Raw genomic sequence first — 24,068 nt, forward strand, 5'->3', positions numbered from 1 at the left:
AAGACTCTGATCTCATATATATATATATATATATATAGTTGCTTCCTGTAAAATTTCTGCAAGCTGTTCTTTAAAATAATTGTGCTGTGTGTTTCTGGGTTGTTATGGGGTTTTAACATCTTGAAACCACAGGGGCAAACAGGAAGATATTAAAATGTGATTACTCAGTAGCCAAATAAAATGTTATAAGAAATTGCCCACTTTTCCCACCCGTCAATTTTTTATACCCAATCTGAAATAGAAAACAAGTTGAAAATATTTCAGTCCAAAGGGTAATTTTATGAAAAAGATAAGCACCTAGGAACACAGGCTTATAATGAAAGTGTCTCCTCTACCATAGAACAACACTAATGTAATTCAATAAAGTTTATAAAACTATCCCTGCCAATCAAAATCTAGAAAAGACAATTTCCTGTTTGTGGAAATAGATGTGATACTGAACAGAACCAAATCAGGCTGCAATTAACTTAGGAAAAACATGACATACTAGATTCAGGTGAGCTAGAAGAATGTTGCTACATTTTAATACATTTGCATACTATAATTTTAATAACATTAAGATTTCCAAGAGAATTCTTATTCTAGGGCATGGGAGGGGGAGTGGAATGAGTTATATAGAAAAAAAATCTACATAGGAAAAACAGCTACCATTCACTGAGAGTTTAGCAAGTGCAAGGCACTTTTCAAAGTGCTTTATATATTTTCTCATTTAATTGTCATCATAATTTTAAAAGGTAGATGTTATTATGATCTCAGTTTTACAGATGAGGCAACTGAAGCTCACATTAAGTTAGATGTGTACATTCATGCATGTAATACGGGATAAAATTGTGAATAAGGGGTAAAATTAACACTCAGGTCTGCTCTTAACTGCTAGGCTGTATTACCATTTATAGAATATATAAAAATATATCTATATAATATATACTTACATATATTAATTCTCTCTATATTAGCTAGTCATGAAGCAGCATGACAGAGTAGAAAGAGCACTTGATTAGGAGTCCTGAGACCTGGGTTCTACTCTAAGCTCTGATGCTAATTAATTGTCCTTGCTTCTGATGAGTCATTTAACACCTCTGAACCTCAGTTTCCCCATCTATAAAACAAGAATATCAAACTAAAGGTTCTGTAACATCCCAGTTACCTCTGCCATTCTAATACTCTACTGAAATAAGTTATGTCACATGTATTACCATGAATGTTTTGCCTTTGGGGATAATATACACTAGAAGTAACTGGAGGAATAAATTCTGCTAAAAAGTGTACCTTTGACACAAGTAGATCAGCTAGAAAGAGGGAGATGATTTCGAAAGGAGAAACTTTTTGTGATAGCAATGGAGCTGCCAGCATAGTCTTTGAACTCTCCTTCACCATCAGCCAAGGAGAGGCTTCAGTTAATCTTCACTAAAAATGACAGTCTGCAAGTATTTTGGACCTCTGGGTCGAGGCTAAGTTGGCAAGAACTAAATGAAGAGAAAACCATTTTACAGGGTCACTGCTAAGCCCAGAATCATGGGATCTCTGAAGAAAGTGTTTTTGGGTGACTAAATCAAAGGCCTTGGTTAGGTCAATAAAAATAGTTCTAATAATATATGGCTCATACATTGTTTCTGAAATATGATTGGTGCTTTTAAGTTGAATTGAGAGAAAGGCTAGCTGTGAAACATAACTAGACCACATTTAGAGAATTCCCTTCTCTAGGGGGTTCCACACCTAGGAATTTTATAAAAACTTCATGTAATGTTGGCAAGACACATGGATCAGTGTACACAGACTCTGATTTTTGATCATTTGTACAATGCACAATGCCAAATTATCAGTGTCTCCAGAAAGAATGAACACATTCAAAGACTCAACTGACCTTCAGTGGGGATTCCAGTCAATTTGAGAAGAACTGATTGAAAAATCTTATGCTTTTATGTCTGTATTTCTCCAGAGAAGTTCTTGACTAGCTTTTCTCTGCCCCATCGTCTTCCCAGGTCATCTTCGGCTGTCATCTTTGCCATAAGAAATAGTGATAAGTCATGCTCCTAGGTGCCTTTCCAATTCCCTCAAGACAAAGGAGGTCAATGACAGTGTCACCTCACTTCTACCACTGACAGTGATGGAGTTCCTAGAGGCCATTTTCCCCTGAAATACTTTATTTTAGAAAGGTAGCCAAAGAAAGGCTGAGGGAGAAGAAGAAATGGTTAGCTATTTAGCTATATCTGTGCGTTATATTCCTCATGGTATGGTACATTTGTATTTCTCAATTAAATAAAACCCTTTGTGCTCTGGGTGAGAATGCTATATGAAACACAGATGGCTTTTGTAATTGGCCAATATTAGAAATACAAAGGTGTCTGAATGAATACATAAGTGACATTATCACAAGATTGGAAAGGGAAGAACCATATGGCAGATTAATGCAAGAAATTATTAAGATGAAAGAGCACGAATTTGAAAATGGGTGCTAATTTCATTTGGATTATAAACTGTCGCAGTTAGAAAAGAGAACTCTGGAGGCTAATCAGTTTTCATTAATGGATTTCTTTTGACCTTGTCCAATGATTTATAAATTTATTCTTGCAACAGATCCTTGGAATGGCTTCTCTCCATTTGATGGACCAGGGCATCAACTTATATTGATACTTTTCCAGAGCCAATAGCTCATCTACATAGTAACACAAGTGAAGTTGTCTACCTATGAGCTCTGAGTACCCACCTAAGTCCAGAAAAGGCCTAGAAAGGACATGGCAGCTCACTAACCAGTAGATGTGTCAACTTGAGTGAGATATATTTAGAGCTGAAATGGGCCTTTGAGTTTACCTTACTCTTAACCTTGCTTTCAGTGAAGAAACCTCATGCACAGCATGCCTGAAAGCAGCACCTTCTGTTGTTCAGTCACTCAGTCATGTCCGACTCTTTGTGACCCCATGGACTGTAGCCCACCAGGCTCCTCTGTCTGTGGAATTCTCCAGGCAAGAATACTGGAGTGGGTTGCCATTCCCTTTTCCAGGGGATCTTCCCAACTCAGGGATCAAACCCGGGTCTCCTACATTGCAGGCAGATTCCTTACCATCTGAACCACCAGGGAAGCCCACCCAGACCCTGCTTAAATACTTTCAAGGCTGAGAAATTTCCTGCTTCACCAGAACACCCATCCCTCTGCCAGACAGTTTGAGTAGAAAGGTGTCCCTCTTATGCTAGGCTAAAATCTGCTTCCTAGGACAATCCGAGTTCATACTCAGGTTCCCTCACTTATGTGATGCTGAGTACGTTACTTAATCTGTACCTCAGTTCCCTTATGTGTAAAATGGAAGTAATAACAGTACCTACATTTTAGGATTATTGTAGGGATTAAATATGTTAATATAAATCAAGTGCTTAGCACAGTTCCTGGCACAACATAAGTGTTCAGTAAATGCCAGCTATTGTTTTTATTTCTAATACTACTGCTACTTTTATAACAACTATTACTATCATGACAATGTCAATCCTAATCTTCTTTCTATCAGCTCTTCAAATATTTGAAAACTCTCATCTAAAGCATGAGCATTAGCTCTATTCATCCTATCTCTACTCCTTACTAACTCTGTAACAGGTAAGTTATCTGATACCTTCAAACCACATATCTCCAAGAAAGAGAATACCTTCTGCATAGGGTGGTATGAGGATGAAAGGAAATAATATATGCAAAGTGTCTGGCACACAGTAGCTACTTAAATATATGTCAGTTCCTTTCCCCCTCTCCATGTCTAAGTTTCACTTTCCCAAGCACTAAAAGCACCAATTTCTAACCTTTCTTTATGACTGGGCTTTCCAGTCCCTGACCATCTCTGTTGTATTCTAGCTTGTCACGTGTCTGCCTCAAGATATAGTGCTTGGAACAGAAAGCATTATTACAGATCTGTGATCCAAGTATGCCATGCAGAATAGAGTGAAACTTCAGTCTTAAGATTCTTTAATCTTGGGAACATACAGTTCAGCTAAAGGCGTATGTGGGCAAGGCAGGGGATAGGTGTACTCTCCTTTCACCATGATTCCTTTTGCTCATTGATTTCCTTTTTCCTGGCCCACAGGCTAATGAGTGATCGATTCCATCAAAACTTCAAGTTACTTATTGAATCAGAGCAGTTGTACTGGCCAGTTCCAGTAGCTCTTTCCTAGGAGTCTGCTTTCTTAGCAGGTTGCAATGCATACATAATGCAGCGAATCTAATTCCTGCCACATGTATTGAGGGGGCATTACTGCTAAATTCTCTCTTCCAATCCATTTTATGTGGTTGCTTTCCAAAGAAACTTATTGAATTAAAAAGATAACAATTTTAATCATGTTGGTTAGTACTGATTAAGCACCTCCAGGCATGTAGAGAGATAGAGTGCATGCTTTGAAACTGTAAGGCCAAAAAAAAAATTTTTTTTAAAGTATGTATAAGGCCAGAGTTCAGTTTCCGCCTCTCAAATTTTCTAGAGGCAATATAGAATACTGAGATGATCACCAAGAATCATGGAACTTGGAACCCTAGCTATGCCACTAAACCTGTATGATCCTGGACAAGTCATTTACCCTATTAATACTTGGAGCATAGCTCCATCATCTTAACAATGAGGGGGTGGATCAGATAAATTTTAATATGTCTTTCAGATCCAATTGTTCTATTGTTCTATTTTGTGGGCCTAATGACTAATTAAAGAATTATGCTTTTCCACACCATCTTTATTTTTTCAATCAGTTATTCCTGAGGAATAGTCCAAACTAAATGGGATTTTGAAACAATTTTTGTAATTTTAATAGAGAACTGAAACAGTTGAACATTTCTTCTCCCAATCTCTTGTTTACATAATTTTAAATCAGTTAATTAAATGGTGCTTTACAAGATTATCATTATATATTGAAGCTGAAAGGGAGAGTTCAACTTCTACAGTTGAGATACAACAGAGAGAGAGAGCTACATAGAAGAAGACCATTTATAATGTATTAACCATAGGAAATGCCTTGGAACTTGACTTTGAGTAAACATTATATTCCTCACAGCTCAGCTCAGTAATATGCTCTGAGAACATCTGAGAACATACATCATCCATAACCTTGAGTCAGCAATTACACAGTAAGCATATGTTTTAAGTTTTTGGTATTAATTTAAATCTTACGGTAGTAGTTATAAGTACTGTAAAGCAATGCCTTTTTGCCCTTAGTGCTTATAAAAGTATTAGTTTATAAGAGATTTCCAATATACAGGCTTATCTTTTGGATAGGCTATACTCTTTTTTATAGTCCTGTAATAAGCCAGTTATTAAAACTCTTACTCGTATGAAATCTATAGTCTTAAGAATCAACATTGCTGATGATGTTTATTAATATTAATTTTTTAAATGTACCATACATAACACACTGACAAAACTTGTGTCTTTGTGGCTTTTCACTCAAAAAACACCAGACTGAGTCACGGGTTATGAATTCTGGTATTTGGACCCCGACAGTAGCATCACAGGACTGTTACAGAGAAAAACATGGTCTTCTCCCTCTGTGAGCATGCTCCTGAACATTAAGAATGTTTAGTAAATAAAACACACACACACACACACACACACACACACACACTGGTTCTACTATAGGAGTTCCTATAGTATTTTGTGGCATATATTCTATTTGTTATCATCTATTTCTTTATCAGGCTAAAAAGGCAGTGCATCTGAAAACAAGAAAACTATGAAGAACCTCTCTTTTCTACATTTTGACTCTTCAGTTAGATTCACGCAGTGGCTGAAAGATGAACCCAAAATAGTGGGGGAGGGGAAGGCTTGGCTCACCACAGCATCATTTATGCTGATATTTCAAAAGGTCAGAAGAATTTAGGTCGGGGCTAACTTCCCATCGTTAATTCACTCCAAAATGACAGTTGCTTCTATGATGACGAGGTTTCCCAATAATCTTCTCTGTGGCCAGAGGGGAAGAAAGAGCAGAGTTTCCAAAGGCCCATGTCATTACTCTGCTTTCCCCAGGTGGGATCCTTGCTGTTATCCCTGAACTGTGACTGAAAGGCCACTACACAGCAGATGGTAAGAAAAGAAGACCAAAGTTTAAATTAACAACCATCACCACCAACATTAAGCCTCCCTTTGAAACAACAGGAACTGTGAAATCTGAGTCTACGTTTCTGTTTAAGGTCAACAAAGCAAGGCCTTCTTAGGGGAGAGAGGGTTTACTGCCTTTCTTAGCATAAATACACCAAGCAAGAATACATCAAGCAGAAGATAATAATGCATCCCTAATTCAGTAATTGTCATAGGACTCTTTCCTTCTCCTCAATTAAACAGTTAACAGGGAGCTGGGATTCACACAAAGAAATTCACTCCTCCTCCCCTCTTTCCCAGTTTGATTTATGCATAGCCCCTGGAGACGCAAATTAATGTCTTCATAGACCAAAAGCCCCAGCTGTTTTGGAAAACCTATGACAAAGCTTAACTAAGGTTCACACATGCAAACATAAAGCCTTCATAATTACTAAGCTGGGTATTACAAAGCTGGCTCTTCAATCAAGGGTCTAAAGCCAGCCTTATTGCCTCTCTCATTCCCAGCCTGTCTGGCCTGAATGCACCTATAGTGCTAATTTAGTACTGCCTGAGGCATTGTGGATTCTGGGTAGATAGACACCTTAAGCAAAGCTGAGGAAAGATATAGAACTGCAGGGATTTAAAACCACAATTCATCATTTATTAATATCGAAAGAAGCACTGGAAACCTGTGAAACTCTACTCTTACCAGATGTGAATTCCTTGGTTTATTTGTTCTTTTTTTTAATGGTAAGAAATCAGAAAATGACACAAAAATTCTAAAAGATACTCAATACCCTCAATTTGGTTATAAATGAACAAAAGACAAGCCTCCCTCTAGCCCCAAATCTGCCCCTTTGGAAACATGTGGCCTGCACTTGCTGTTCCCACTTGCTCTTCTCTCATGCACTCCTTAATCACTGCATTCTGGATTCTGTCCACAGCATTTTACTGAAGCAGCCCTTGCAAAGGTCACTGACACTCATTGTTGCTAAAGCCAGTGATCACTTTTCAGTCCTTATCTTACTCTCTCCCTGCAGCACTTAACTCTGCTGACCACTTTGGCTTCATGAAACTCTTTCCTTGCCTTCTATGACACCCATTAACTCTCTGGTTTCTTTTTCCCAGTTTCCTCCATGAACTTCTCTTTCACTACTCATTTCTTAAATGCCAGTGAAGTGAAGTGAAGTTGCTCAGTCGTGTCCGACTCTTTGCAACCTCATGGACAGTAGCCTGCCAGGTTCCTCCATCCATGGAATTTTCCAGGCAAGGATACTGGAGTGGGTTGCCATTTCCTTCTCCAGGGGATCTTCCTGACCCAGGGATCGAACCTGGGTCTCCTGCACTTCAGGCAGACTCTACCATATGGGCCACTTGGGAAGGCCGAAATGCCAGTGTTTCATCCTTACACCTCTTTTCTTCTTATTCCACCGCCAGAGGTTCTTCATCCAGACATCATAACAGTTTGCAGATATGCATCAAGATGTCAATGAACCTCTTAAAATTGCAGGCAGAATTGTATATGGGGAAAGGGCCCATAACTGTTGGATACATAAAGGAGTCTAAGACCAAATAAGGTCTAAGGGCAACTGATCCTCAGACTGGCTCTGGGTGATCCCATGACTTCAAATCATATTTCTATTTATGCTGATAGCTCTGATATATTTATCTTAAGCCCAGATTGTTCTCAGTATGGGCATCCGATGGATAACTCAAACTTAACACATTATCTTTACTCAACAATCCTGCCCTTTCCACCTTGTCCTCCATGTCAGGAAATGGCACACAACCCACCTAGCTATTCAGTCCAGAACCCTGGGAGTTATCCATATTCGTCCCTTTCCCTTGTTTTCTATACCTGGTAACCAAGTCCGATGGACTCTATGTCCTAGCTAAAATATGAACCTTTCTCTTCATCCCAATCATTACTACCTCAGTCCAAGTGGATTACTGCAATGGCCTCCTCACATGGCTTTCTATCTCCAGTTAACTCTCCAGTTGTCAATAGAGAGATCCTTCTAACAGGCAAATACGATCACATCACTGACTTTAAAACTTTTTAGTGACTTCTACATTGTTCTTAAACTGCAGAACTTCAAATTCTCTGACATGGCAAATGAGGTCCTTTATGACCTGGCTCCTTCTTATCTCCACAGTCTTATTCATACTGTACAGTTACCTTAATTAACCCCCTTAACAATCCCTCCCCAACCCTTAACTACACTGTATTCTCTAATCATACTGAACTATTTCCAGTTCTTGCCTCAGGGACTGCATATGCTTTAACATCACCCTGGAACACTCTGTCTCACCTTGGCCTGGGAAATATCTGCCAGGAAGCTATTGCTTGTCACCTAAAGCAGGGTTAGGGGGCACCTCTTATATGCTCTGTTAGCATCCTCTGGGTACTATGGAAACATTCTGTACTGTGATTGCCTATTTCTTCACTTTTCTATTTGTCACTAGAGTTTGGTGAATAAACTTATAAGCTCCTTGAGGTCAGGGACCATATGGGGTCCTTAACACCTAGCACAATGTCGGGCATATCATCAGTTCAGTTCAGTTTAGTTGCTCAGTCATGTCCGACTCTTTGCGACCCCATGAATCGCAGCACGCCAGGCCTCCCTGTCCATCACCAACTCCCGTAGCCCACTCAGACTCATGTCCATTGAGTCAGTGATGCCATCCAGCCATCTCATCCTCTGTCGTCCGCTTCTCCTCCTGACCCCAATCCCTCCCAGCATCAGAGTCTTTTCCAATGAGTCAACTCTTCGCATGAGGTGGCCAAAGTACTGGAGTTTCAGCTTTAGCATCATTCCTTCCAAAGAAATCCCAGGGCTGATCTCCTTCAGAATGCACTGGTTGGATCTCCTTGCAGTCCAAGGGACTCTCAAGAGTCTTCTCCAACACCACAGTTCAAAAGCATCAATTCTTCGGCACTCAGCCCCCTTCACAGTCCAACTCTCACATCCATACATGACCACAGGAAAAACCATAGCCTTGACTAGACGAACCTTTGTTGGCATATCATAGTTGGTCAATAAATATATGTTGATTAACTGAATGAATTAATGGACAGATGGCAAATCCAGGACTTTGATGTTTACCCTTAATCCCCACAATTTTTGCCTTCAGCTTGGTATAGGAAACAAAACAATGGACTTCGGAGAAGTCAACTGATTTAGTCATTAACTCCCTGGGTCTTACTCTCCTCACGTACATAACTAAGGAAACATTCTCTATGGTCCCTTACGACCTGGAAACTGTCTATTTCGTTGCTTCCTTAACACGCTTGATTTTTAAGCCACAAACCCCACTTCAGGCTCTCCATCTCCTTCCTTACATGCCCCACCTCCATCCAAATCACACTGGGATGATTTGGTTTGACATAAGTCCAATGTGTTTGTGTGTGCACATGCATGTGTGTGTGAGAGGGAAAAGAGGAAGAGAGAAACTGAGGGAGTGAGGGGGAGGAGGAGAGGGAAAGGAGAGGTATTGAGGCAATTCCTGGACATCCTTCCCTTCCCATTTCTATCCTTTTTAAGGAATGTTAGTTGGTCTCGGAGGTGTAATTTTAAGATGTTCACAATGTTAAATTTCTATATGGTAATTAAGTTTCTAAAATTGTTTAAGAATACTCAGAACAGAGGGGGAAAAGGTAAGGAAAAAGTTAGGGCCAAGTAGATATACGTTATCTTAAAAAGGCTAAATCTCAGTACCTTAACCCAGCTTGGTGGAATAAGGCTTAACAAAGTTGAAAAGGGGGACATCTACTTTGAAACGAGATACAACCTGAACTTCCTTGGTCAAGAGAAATAGAGGAACTATAGTTACAAAAGCATTTGAAGTTACTGCAAAGCTATGGAAATATGTAACAAAAATAATCAGCACTGAGAATACAATAATGCGAGGACCAACCTTCTACTGGTCCCTGGGGCAGGAACCAGATGGCCTAAAAGACCAATTCCCATCTCTTAATTCCTCTGATGGATAAGGAAGGATATGCTTCCATTTAGTTCTCACAAACAATGACCCCTTTTCTCTTCTGCGGACAAACTTGATGTACTACCACTTTTGCTTCCAGATATTAAGCTCATATTTAATGATATGTGTGCTTGGTAATGTATGCATCCAAAAACTTTCACTGACAAAAACGGTCCTGCACTCATCTATTTGTCTTTCAGCTGCTGCACACAAATGCAGCAGAGAAGTGGGGAATTTAAATGCATGGCAGGCGGCTGATGTATTTTTCCATAAACTAGTCTACATATCATGGCAAGGGGAGAAGCAAAGAAAACCTCAGATGCATTCTTCCCCATAAAGAGGCAAATGAAGCCAAGGGGCAGAGTAGTAAGGAGGAAAATGAAAGGGTAAAATGAGATTACTAGTGCATATCCTTTTAAAAGCAAATCAAGAGAACCATTCTCCTTGCCAATATCGGAGATGGGTTAAAGTCTTTCAGTGCAAAGAACAAAGAAGAGTGTCCACTTTCTCTTCTGAACAAAAGCAACCACAATTTCAATGCTGTTAAATAGATGCCATTTCACTTCAGAAGTGGTTACACCACAGTAGTGGATAGAGTTAGTATGGCATGTAAATGATTAAGAGACAAAATAAAAATATTTAGAATAAATAGCAGAAATACCATACAGAAAAAAAAAGAGAAAACCCTAGCAATGCACAATGTGCCTGCTGATTTTGGATGCCATGGAATGTGGATAAATACATAAATACACATGTTTTTACAGTTCCTATGTATATTCTCACTGTATCACATATATAAACAAATATATATTTTATATATTAATATATGATAGCCAAGTAGAGATCAGGGGGCAGGAAGGTACACCTGAGCCACTGGGCTAATTAAGAAGAAAGAAACCACAGGAAATCAGGTTGAGAAATCAGGGTCTAGCTAAGGGGTCATTCCTTGAAAAATTCTTTGTGGGGATCCAGAGTACAGGTGTGGCCTATTTGAAGAAAATCTATATCCAATCTATAAATCGGAGAAATTAAGAATGTTTATTTGCATTACAGAAATATTCCATATAGCACTACTTTATTATTTATTTTTATTGGAGTATAATTGCTTTACAATGTTGTGTTGGTTTCTGCTGTACAACAACATGAATCAGCTACATATATACATATATCCCCTCCCTCATGAGACTCCCTCCCACTCCCCTGTCTCACCCCTCTAGGTCATCACAGCACCAAGCTGAGTTCCCTGTGATATAGCAATATTTTAAAATGCCAAGCTAACACTGAACATTTTTTTTTTACAAATATGGAATTAATATATTCAGTTTCTTACAAACACATTAAAAAAAAATAAAGTGATGTATTCCTGTACCAAGCTTCAAGTGGACTTGCTTTTGATTTTTCTTTTGTAAAGTTGACTATTGTCATACTGATTCTCCTTAAAGCTTAGAGTGCCTGTACCATGGGGGACAAGCAGAGGAAGGAAATCCAGATTTCAAAACCCGGGGCCTGAGACTATGTCCAGCTAGTCAGTGTCCCCATTGAGGAAGTAGAGTTTCACGAAAAAGTGAGAAGACATTCCTGAAACATTTTAAAGGCCTGAGGCCAAATTCAGGAGAATGTAATAAATGGGAGGAAAGGTGGTCCCTAAAAATCTCCTAAAAAGGGTGAATTGATTGTGTTTTCACATAAGTTAAAGATGAATCTGTGTGGAGCATTCACAGTGAGGTAAGCACTGAGGTCTAGTTTAATGGAAGATAAAGTGTTTTTTACACTATATCTAATTATTGGTCTGACATACTTAAGATCTATGAATAAATACACATAAACAGGATTCTTTTGAGGAACCCCCAAGTCTTTTATTCATTGTCTATGGATATTAAAATACAAGCATAATTTCTGGTTGTGTGTGCAGCTGGTGGCTTCTTCCAGAATACAGTGTTTTTAGAACTGTCTCAAGTTTAAAGATATATTCTTCTATTGCATAGAGTGCTTACTCATTCCATTTATGATAAACGTCTTACTGAGTCCAATTATAAAAATAGCCAAGTTGATACATTAGCAGAGTGGTATCTATTAGGTGACATCTAAGACAAAAAGGCCAGAAGACAGAGCATCTATGGAAAAATCATGACTAAAACCCAGACAGCTGCATATTCTTTTCTCTAATCCAGGCACACATCTTAAAGAATAATTGATTTACATAGTATAAAAACATGAATTAGTAGTAGAACACATTTAAATTAACTATTATAAAACTACAACCTTAACTCCTAAAGATGAAGGGTCACAGATAATAAATGTTTGCTGACTAACTATGATAAATGCAAACTATAGTCTTACATTGTATAATGTTCAGGATTTTATTGTGTTGAAGATAAAAGTCACTCTAAGTAAACTTCAGGTGCACAATGATTCTAGGGTAGAAAATCAGTTTTCAGTCTGATAAACTACCCAAGTTTCTAACTAAGTCATACGCTCATGCATTCAAATCATCTAATAACCTCGGTTACAAATATTTTCTAAAAATAACTTGGCTATTCTCTATCTGGAAATGATGAAACTGATCTAGATTTCTCCGAACCTCTAGGCTATAAAACTGATAACTTCACAGTAATGATAATTAAGTATAGATAGAATATCTTATGAATATAAAAGTCATAGTTCTATTTATCAATGTCTTCAACTAAAAATGAAAACCTGAAAATATTGAATTATAAACTCTCAATACATAAGATAAACATCTACACCACTAGAGATGGACTGCTCTATGAAAATCCATCCACTTAAAAACGATCAGCAAGGATAGGATATACTTGTCACTCACTACAACAAAGTCATTCATAAGGCAAAAAAAGTGGGAGGCAAAAGAAAACTGTGAGAATAGCCTTAGATTAAATATTTCAAACCTAGCATGAACTTTTAAAGTTGGGGGTCCTATTTTTTTTTTTTTTTTTTACCAAATGGAGACTGAAGTTTTAACCTTGAATTCTAAACTCTTCTTATAATGCTTTTTTCTCTATTGCTAGGGTGCTAATAAGAAAGAGGTAACAGCATCCAAAAGCAAGAATAAACCGGAAAAACAAACACCACCCAATTCTGTCTAGACACAAAGCCAATCCACTCCGTCCCACTGCACTGGCAATAGCAGCAGAGGCTGGTGGCAGGAGACCCTCCACAAAGCTCTCTTAAAATCGGTCAGAGAGGAAACATTCTCATCAAACTGAACCTAAAGGATCTGTCAGCAAGATGTGAAAAACGGCAATCCTAAGTCCTCTCCCCTTGAGGAGAGCTCAAAATCCTTGTCAGTAATATTTCTGATTTGGAGGAGAAGACATCCAGCTGAAAAAGAGAGCGAGCAGGCAAAAGGGGAAGCAAAGGTGGGGGAAGCAATGAAACCCATGAAACTAGGGAAGCTGGCCCAGCAAGTACTAGCACAGAGCGTGCAGGTGTACAGATCCAGTGAGAAGGCAAATGATGGGGCAACAGTACTTATAATCTGAAACAAACAAAAGCCCTAACTAAACTCTCAAAAGCATTTTTAGTACAAGTCATGTTTTGTGGTCATTTTTTCTTATTTTTCCAAGAAAAGACCCCAATGCTGGGAAAGACTGAAGGCAAAAGGAGACAAGAGCAGCAGAGGATTAGATGGTTAGATAGCATCGCTGACTCAACGGACATGAATTTGAGCAAACTCCAGGAGACAGTGAAGGACAGGGGAGCCTGGCGTGCTGCAGTGCATGGGGTCACAAAGAGTCGGACACGACTTAGCGACTAAACAACAATTTTACTTTCTGAAACTTGACAACAGACAACTGTTAAGTGTTTCATAATTAAACATGTATGCATTTAAGAGGTAGCTATGGTTAGAACTTCCTATGTATGTCCCAATTCCCATATCCAGTTCATCCCAAGGACTGCAGACAGAGAATATGAGCAACAAAGCTGTTTGAAGGGATGGGAGAGGGAAGACTATGAGAACAGGTGAAAAGGATTAGAGTGCATTAATCTGGAAAGATGAAACAATCAATCATGAAGAACTACCACCAGTACAACGATCACCATTAAGCACTTACTGTATGACAGTCACCTTGCTAAGGGCACAGATATGTCCAAGGAGAGATGAAGGGCTATCAAAGCAGATGTGAACATTCCTTCTTTCAGTTATGATGTCTATGTGTCAAGCAGTGTGTTGGTCAAGCAACAGTTGTGAACTAGTACAAACACATGAAAAGATGCTCAACATCACTCATTATCAGAGAAATGCAAATCAAAATCACTATGAGGTACCATTTCACACCAGTCAGAATGGCTGCGATCCAAAAGTCTACAAGCAATAAATGCTGGAGAGGATGTGGAGAAAAGGGAACCCTCTTACACTGTTGGTGGGAATGCAAACTAGTACAGCCACTATGGAGAACAGTGTCGAGATTCCTTAAAAAACTGGAAATAGAACTGCCTTCTGACCCAGCAATCCCACTGCTGGGCATACACACTGAGGAAACCAGAAGGGAAAGAGACACGTGTACCCCAATGTTCATCGCAGCACTGTTTATAATAGCCAGGACATGGAAGCAACCTAGATGTCCGTCAGCAGATGAATGGATAAGGAAGCTGTGGTACATATACACAATGGAGTATTACTCAGCCATTAAAAAGAATACATTTGAATCAGTTCTAATGAGGTGGATAAAACTGAAGTCTATTATACAGAGGGAAGTAAGCCAGAAAGAAAAACACCAATATATACTTAGTTACCAATAGTATACTAACGCATATATATGGAATTTAGAAAGATGGTAACAATAACCCTGTGTACGAGACAGCAAAAGAGACACTGATGTATAGAACAGTCTTATGGACTCTGTGGGAGAGGTAGAGGGTGGGAAGATTTGGGAGAATGGCATTGAAACATGTATAATATCATGTATGAAACGAGTCGCCAGTCCAGGTTCGATGCACGGTACTGGATGCTTGGGGCTGGTGCACTAGGATGACCCAGAGGGATGGTATGGGGAGGGAGGAGGGAGGAGGGTTCAGGATGGGGAACACATGTATACCTGTGGCGGATTCATTTCGATATTTGACAAAACTAATACACTATTTTAAAGTTTAAAAAAAAATTAAAAAAAAAAGAATGTCACAGAGAGAATCTCAGATTTTAAATCCAAATATTCAGGTTTAAGCTCTAAGAGTATTAATAATTATATATATGACCGTGAGAAAATTACCTAAGCTTCATATGTGTGTGTGTGTGTGCACGCACACTTGGTTGTTCAGTCCTGTCTGACGTTTTGTGACCCCATGAACTTTAGCCCACCAGGCTCCTCTGTCCATGGAATTCTCCAGGCAAGAATACTGGAGCAGGATGCCATTTCCTTCTACAGGGGTTCTTCCAAACCCAGGGAGTGAACCCAGGTCTCCTGCACTGCAGGCAAACTCTTTACCATCTGAGCACCCGGGAAGCCCACCTAACCTTCTTCAGTCAGTTCACTTCAGTGGCTCAGTCGTGTCCAACTCTTTGCGACTGCATGAACCGCAGCACACCAGGCCTCCCTGTCCATCACCAACTCCTGCAGTTTACCCAGACTCATGTCCATTGACTCAGTGATGCCATCCAACCATCTCATCCTCTGTCATCCCCTTCTCCTCCTGCCTTCAATCTTTCCCATTTCAGGGTATTTTCAAATGAGTCAGTATTTGCATCAGGTAGCCAAAATATTGCAGTTTCACCTTCAACCTCAGTCCTTCCAATGAACACCCAGGAATGATCTCCTTTACGATGGACTGGTTGCATCTCCTTACAGGCCAGGGATGCTCAAGAGTCTTCTCAAACACCACAGTTCAAAAGCATCAATTCTTCCGAGCTCAGCTTTCTTTATACTCCAACTCTCACATCCATACATGACTACTGGAAAAACCAAAGCCTTGACTAGATGGACCTTTGTTGACAAAGTAATGTCTCTGCTTTTCAATACACTGTCTAGGTTGGTCGTAACTTTCCTTCCAAGGAGTAAGTGTCTTTTAATTTCATGGCTTCAATCACTATCTGCAGTGATTTTGGAGCCCCCCAAAATAGTCTGACACTGTTTCCACTGTTTCCCCATCTATTTCCCATGAAGTGATGCCAAAACTAAGACCAGATGCCATGATCTTAGTTTTCTGAATGTTGAGCTTTAAGCCAACTTTTTCACTCTCCTCTTTCACTTTCATCAAGAGGCTCTTTAGTTTTTCTTCGCTTTCTGCCATAAGGGTGGAGTCATCTGCATATCTGAGGTTATTGGTATTTCTCCCAGCAATCTTGATTCCAGCTTGTGCTTCATCCAGCCCAACATTTCTCATGATGCGCTTTGCATATAAGTTAAATACGCAGGGTGATAATATACAGCCTTGACGTACTCCTTTTCCAATTTGGAACCAGTCTGTTGTTCCATGTCATGTTCTAACTGTTGCTTCCTGACCTACATACAGGTTTCTCAAGAGGCAGGTCAGGTGGTCTGGTATTCCCATCTCTTTCAGAAATTCCCACAGTTTATTGTGATCCACACAGTCAAAGGCTTTGGCATAGCCAATAAGGCAGAAATAGATATATTTCTGGAAAACCCTTGCTTTTTGGATGATCCAGTAGATGTTGGCAATTTGATCTCTGGTTCCTCTGCCTTTTTTGTAACCAGAATGACCATCTGGATATTCACGGTTCATGTATTGCTGAAGCCTGGCTTGGAGAATTTTGAGCATAACTTTACTAGTGTGTGAGATGAGTGCAATCGTGTGGTAGTTTGAGCATTCTTTGCCATTGCCTTTCTTAGGGATTGGAATGAAATGGCCACTGCTGTGTTTTCCATATTTGTTGGCATACTGAGTGCAGCCCTTTCACAGCATCATCTTTCAGGATATGAAATAGCTCAACTGGAATTCCATAACTTCCACTAGTTTTCTTCGTATGATGCTTTCTAAGGCCCACTTGACTTCACATTCCAGGATGTCTGGCTCTAGGTCAGTGATCACACTATCGTGATTATCTGGGTCTTGAAGATCTTTTTTGTATAGTCCTTCTGTGTATTCTTGCCACCTCTTCTTAATATCTTCTGCTTCTGTTACGTCCATACTGTTTCTCTCCTTTATTGAGCCCATCTTTGCATGAAATGATCCCTTGGTATTTCTAATTTTCTTGAAGAGATCTCTAGTCTTTCCTATTCTATTGTTTTCCTCTATTTCTTTGCATTGATCACTGAGGAAGGCTTTCTTATCTCTCCTTGCTATTCTTTGGAACTCTGCATTCAAATGGGTGTATCTTTCCTTTTCTCCTTTGCTTTTGGCTTCTCTTCTTTTCCCAGCTATTTGTAAGGCCTCCTCAAACAACCATTTTGCTTTTTTGCATTTCTTTTTCTCAGGGATGGTCTTGATCCTTGTCTCCTGTACAATGTCATGAACCTCCGTCCATCGTTCTTCAGGCACTCTGTCTATCAGATCTAGTCCCTTACATCTATTTCTCACTTTCACTGTATAATTGTAAAGGATTTGATTTAGGTCATACCTGAATGGTCTACTGGTTTTCCCCAGTTTCTTCAATTTAAGTCGGAATTTGGCAATAAGGAGTTCATGATCTGAGCCACAGTCGGGTCCCAGTCTTGTTTTTGCTGACTGTATAGAGCTTCTCCATCTTTGGCTGCAAAGAATATAATCAATCTGATTTCGGTGTTGACCATGTGGTGATGTCCATGTGTAGAGTCTTCTCTTGTGTTGTTGCAAGACAGTGTTTGCTATGACCACTATGTTCTCTTGGCAAAACTCTATTAGCCTTTGCCCTGCTTCATTCCGTAATCCAAGGCCAAATTTGCCTCTTACTCCAGATATTTCTTGACTTCCTACTTTTGCATTCTAGTCCCCTATAATGAAAATGACATCTTTTGGGTGTTAGTTCTAAAAGGTCTCGTATGTCTTCATAAACCGTTCAACTTCAGCTTCTTCAGTGTTACTGGTCGGGGCATAGCCGTGGATTACCGTGATATTGAATGGTTTGCCTTGGAAATGAACAGAGATCATTCTGTCATTTTTGAGATTGTATCCAAGAACTGCATTTTGGACTCTTTTGTTGACTATGATGGCTACTCCATTTCTTCTAAGGGATTCCTGCCCACAGTAGTAGATATAATGATCATCTGAGTTAAATTCACCCATTCCAGTCCAGGCCTATCTAAAAGATCTGTAAGAGGTGTTGGACCAATTAGTAGTTTTGAGTTTTGTTTTTAATCAGCCATATCTTTGTTCATATAAAAGCTTACAGAAATGTTTTCCATGTAAAAGGGTTGAAAGTGCAAATCTTATGTTTGATGTACACTGAAGGTCATAACAGTACCACCATCCCTCTGCTGGGCCGTCCCCATTCCCTGGAAGCAACCCTAAAGGTATCTATACAACTACCCTCTGGAGATCTATGGATAGATTATCTTTACGGCCCCTTCTAAATCTAACATCCTATGACTAGCTCTGAAATGTTCGTCACCTACATCTTCAAAAACTTTTGTTAAATCTAGTCTATCAAGTATTTGTCGAATGTCTAGCATCATAGAAAACACAAGATAGAATTTCCGCCTTGGAGGAGCTCACCAACTTTTTGGGAAACAGAATAAATACAGTGGGGATGCACTTCAGAGGAAAGAGGGTTTCAAGGAGTAGGCCACCATCAAGGGCCCACGGAGTAGAAGATTCACTTCTCTATCTTTTTCGTGGCTGTATCATCAATGCCTGGTAGAGTAGGTGTTCCATAAATATTGAACAAATGAACTGAACAGATGGGTGGACAGATGCATAAGGCTATTATCTTACTCATGTTGACTGAAATTCACCAAAAAAATCTGCAGTTAAAATTATTTTTCGTATGTGAGAGATTTTTTTCTCATAAGCACAGTTGTACAAGGAAAACAAATTTCTTCATTATTCTTTCCACTATCCACTACCTACAATTAAAGGGTGATATTTTATTAGAATAAAAACAAAGGAAAACAGTACCCCCCGTTATGTTAGCTCCCCAATTTGAGTCAGTAGACAAAATAAAGGCAAAATTCAGTCCAAGCATGTGAAATGCAATTTTGTGGGAGTAAATCATTAGACCAAATTTTTAATTGCCAGGACATCGTTCTTTCAATGAACTTATTTTTATGGAGGTCATTCACATGCTGCAAGTAAGCAAGTCACCAAAGCAGGTTTATCAAGATAGAAACGAGGGCCATCTTGGCTCTCATCTCCTCATCACCACTAGTAGTGAGAAAATGGCAGGGAGGTCAAAAAGAAGGCAGCTGCTTTTCTTTTTCCTCCCAAGCTTGAATTCTGTCCCATAAGATACACTTTGTCTTTCTGGACTCAAAGTCAGCCAGCAAGCACTTAAGTAAAATTAAGGTAACTGCACCAATGGCAAAGAATTTGATGGAAAGCTTGCTGGAGACAGCTCATTTGAGTAAAAGCTTTGCCTGTTCAAGGAAAAGTATAATTTCTGGAGGAAATATTTCTGGGAAGGGCCAGGTGGCTTTGCAATTTTATAGCTGAGGTGATATCAGTTATCCAGGACAAGTGTTATATATGACTAACGTTCTCAAACCTGAATTGTGTTTCCTTAGAATGCGACTATATTTGAAAGCACATTAAGGTGTTAATTTTACACTTTTTTTGTTTTAGCACAGCTGTAATATTTTATTATAGTATAATATATACTACTATTCTGAATATAGATTAGGAATGGACATATTTTTATAAACATTCTGGGAGGGTGTAAAACAGGTTTTTTTCCATCCATGGCACCTGACACCTGAGCGGCTTAGAGAGACATCAAACTAAGAGATGAAATAAAAAATATCACACTGCTTTGTAATCTTCTTCCAAGGTGGAGTGATATCTTAGAGAAGAAGCTGTATCCGTTCCTTTGCTGTGACAAGCAAAGAGATCCCAGCCGATGTGGGGCTCCATAGGCTGCTGCAACAAAAGTCATAGGGTGAGTAGAGATATGATGAGGTCCTGACTGCTCCGGATGGATGACCTCACTGCTTTCTTCTATGCATTTTAACTACTCACCTGTAAAAACTGGATTCAACTCAAGGTCTTGTGCTTCACTGAAAGACCTGCATTTGGAATGAATACAGTTCTTCCACGGACCACATGAGTTCTGATGCACTGCAGCTGGCCGAACTGTCACTTGCTTCCATCTTCTAAGCAAAATGTGGAAATTTCTGGTCAGGAGTCTTCAACCTTGCCATCAGAGGGTTATAACTGCCATATTTAAAAAGGTTTTGCTCCTATGCTAAAGTATTTTCATAGAACAAGAAATGTGGTTTACATGAGAGAGAGAAAAGAACCAAAAAGACAAAAAGAAAATTTCTGCCCCTCACACATTTTTATCTAAGTTTGGTCCATGTATGTCTAATCTGGAGGCTACTGTCCTATATAAGTTAGAATTTTTTGGATCAGGTGCCCTGAACTCTCCATTCTCTTCTTCCTCTTTCACCAAATCCCTTGTGACATATTTATTCATTCAATCAGTAAAATATTTACTTAGAGACTGCTATGTGCCAGGGACTTTTCTGAGCATTGGGAATACAACAGTGAATAAAACACAGGCCTTGTCCTAAGAGTCTTTATATTAGAGGGATGGGGACAATGAACAAACACATGATTATAAAAGGTCAAATAGTGATAAGTGATATGAAGAAAAGAAAGCAGAGTAACTGTACAGAGAATGGTCATGAAAAGCCACTCTGAAGAGGTGACATTTGAGCATGGTTTTCAATGAAGTGAGGATTCATCTTAACTGTTCACTAAAGACAAAAATCTGGGCAGTTGCTAAAATGACTAAGTTCAGAGTTGGAAGTAAGAACAGGTATCAGAGTTGAGAAATATGGGAAATACCATCAGGATATTCAAAGAAGTCACCATGGACTTGAAGATTATCTACTGAAAGTCAACTAAATGATCCAAGGGATGAAAGAAGGCTGAGAGGTACCATGGTTAAAATATATAATTTCAATGATGGTTATGAACATGATGAGTGGGGTGGGTCTGTCGGCTGATACATCGAATTCTAGAAAAACACCTTTAAATGGTAAATTAGAATAATAAAAAGTATATCTGAGCTTCTGGTTCTAGCACAAGATAAAGAGATGCACTTCTCCTAGTTTTCCCAATAAGTACAGCTAAAAACCTATTTTATATAAAACTAACACAAGCACTCTGAAAGGTGGAGAAAAAAAAGGCAGACTGGCTAAGGACTTTGGGATCCAAGGAATAACAAAGTGATGAATTTCCTGGGTGTTCTTCATTTATCTTGGACTAGGTATTGAGGAAGCCAGCAACCCAGAGAAACCAAAGAGCACAGACAAAACTAGTTTCAAGAAAGCCTGCTCTCTCTAGTCAAAAGACCAAGAAAGGGGCAAACAGCAATTCAGAAAAATTTTAGATAATAAACACTTTATTCCAGCCAAACAATATAGGAAAAACATGGGCCTTACTCTCATTCCAATGAGCAAAGACTAAGTAGGGAACCTAGTGGGTAGGAGAAGGCCAAATGGATCTTCTCTCAGCCACTGTTAGTGGAGGCCACATGGTGAGCAAAAGTCAGGTGCCCCTCCCTCTCTATCAGCCAGGGTGGTATCAGCAAAGCCCTAGAAGGGAGCGTCAACTTCTAGGGCCTTACCCTCATTCCCATGAGCAAAGACTAAGTGGGAACCTAGTGGGTAGAAGAAGGCCGTATGGATCTTTTATCCCCAGTCAATGTTAGTGGAGGCCACAGGGTGAGCAGAAATCACGTGCCCCTCCCTCTGTCAGTATCAGCAAAGCCCTAGAAGACAGCTTCAATTTCTAAGTCAACAAGCAGTAACAGGGTTCCCCTCTACTTCCCCAGAGTATCACTGGAGGCTTAGTGGAGAACCTGCACTTCTATTTCCACACAGTAGTAATGAAGTGGTGACCACTTCCCCCACCAGCATGATGCCAGAGTAGACCTACCTGAAGAAAAGATGTAAATAAGATCCAGAATCTCATAATAAAATATTTACAATGTAAGAATTTAATTTAAAAAAGTCACTGATACCAAGAAACCAGAAAACCTCAAACTAAAGAACAGATACCAATACCAAGATAATACAAATGACGGAATTATCTGGAAGTTCATGGTTCACGTACTGCTGAAGCCTGGCTTGGAGAATTGTGAGCATTACTTTGAATGTGGAGTAGTTCCTCTCGGCCCGCAGGCTTTTACGAAGTCTTTATTTCTTGAAAATCCTGAAGGCTGATCTGGTTGGTATAAAGTCCCCGGGAGCTTCCTTCTTTTGTTGTAATATGTGGATGATTTGCTTCTTTGCTCCCCTTCTTAAGCCTCCTTACAGGAAAATGGCATCCACTTGAGAAAACTTTTGACCTGTTACTAGACACTTGTGTGTCAGCTCTACATAGGTCTCACTGCCATAACCAATCACCAGCAGTAGTCGTGGCCGAGCGGTTAAGGCGGTGGACTGGAAATCCACTGGGGTCTCCCCGCGCAGGTTCGAATCCTGCCGACTACGGCAAGTCAACATTTTGATACACGTTTATTTCTTCAACGTTTTGACACACGTTTATTTCTTCAACGTTTTGACACACGTGTTTATTTCTCTTTTGCAGGCGTCTCTGCAGACCATTTAAAGAATTTATGAATGGCGGGGATACGACTGGGACCCCAAGGGGGATAGACGAGGAGGACATGACACACCTAGGGAGTCGGGCGATTGTGGTTACAACCTGAGTCCGGGAGGAGTGGGAGTCGCGACAAAACCCTTCAGACAATGGCCAACAGGAAGGCCAGTAGGGCAATGGACAACGCTGACTTGACAGGTCATCTAATCCAAACTCTTCCTGTATCATTTCTTCTTCTTTATAAATTTATTTACTCTGGGCTGTGTCAGCTCTTAGCTGTGACATGCAGGATCTTTCATTGCAGCACGCAGAATTCTCTCCAGTGGTAGCACAGGGGCTCCAGAGTGCGTGGGCTCTCTTACTTTCCCTGTGGGATGCGAGATCTTAGTTTCCTGACCAGGGATCAGACCCTCATCCCCTGCATTGGGAGGCAGACCCTTAACCACTGGACCACCAGAGAAGACCCTATTATTTTTCTTTTTGAGAGCAAAGATATCTGTCATTCTAAAAAAGAAATAGCTACTTCATTTAATGTATTCCTTTTGAAATATATATACACAGACCTGCATTATACATATTTTCTCCTTTCTCAGTTTCAAATAGGAATCTGATTTTGTTAGAATTAATAAAGTACTTTTCTCTTTCCTTTCTCTGTCTCTGTAGACAAAAATAGGTTTATATCTTTTATTTGGAGTTCATGGGATACGGTTTATGAATCTACATGAATACCTATACTGTCTAGCTTTAGATAGAACAACACACCTCATGAAATTAATTTAGTGAAAAATTGAATTTAAAGATCCACTGCAAGACACCATTGTTCTGCTTCCTGCTAAATTACCATTTTATCATTAAAATGAATATTTTTATAATTTTTGTTATTAAACTAAAAAAGAGCAATAAAACTAAAGCAAAGGTAAGAGGAAGAGAGAGAGAATTCTGACATATGAACTATGAGGAAAACTATAATCTCTGCTTTAGAATTCAATTTCTCACTGATTTAGTCTATTTCTCTGCCTTCAAATATGCACTAAAAGCAATATATTGGGGCTACATTTAACTGTTTGTATCATATTTCATATTAATTTACATTAACTGAATAATAGCATTGAAATTAAAATGGAGTTACTATGAATGTCACACATTTTCTGCTATATTTCTGGCTGGTTTTGTAATTAAAGAAATCATTTGAAGGTAAATTTTATCTCTTCATGTTTTTTTTTTTACTTGGCTTTTCAGTTTCTACTCATACTCTTTCAGTAAATACAACATGTTTTAAAAAACCGTCAGACATATATATGTTTGTGTGTAAAAAATCATATATGAGTTCGTATATATGTTTAAGCTTTTAGACATTAAAAAAATTCTTTATATTTTATACAGAAACAT

The 24,068-nt window shown here is 39.3% G+C and overlaps 1 protein-coding gene and 1 non-coding gene across 12 annotated transcripts in view; one reads left to right on the plus strand and one right to left on the minus strand.

Moving 5' to 3' along the window:
• Positions 1 to 24,068, minus strand: part of ENOX2 (ecto-NOX disulfide-thiol exchanger 2) — a 287,975-nt gene that overhangs the window by 219,008 nt on the left and 44,899 nt on the right. The window lies entirely within an intron of this gene.
• TRNAS-GGA (transfer RNA serine (anticodon GGA)) lies at positions 22,489 to 22,570 on the plus strand. Its single transcript has one exon. It is a non-coding gene; the product is annotated as a tRNA-Ser (tRNA).

This window comes from Bos indicus, chromosome X (genome assembly GCF_029378745.1).
Source record: "Bos indicus isolate NIAB-ARS_2022 breed Sahiwal x Tharparkar chromosome X, NIAB-ARS_B.indTharparkar_mat_pri_1.0, whole genome shotgun sequence".
Classification (NCBI taxonomy): Eukaryota; Metazoa; Chordata; class Mammalia; order Artiodactyla; family Bovidae; genus Bos; species Bos indicus.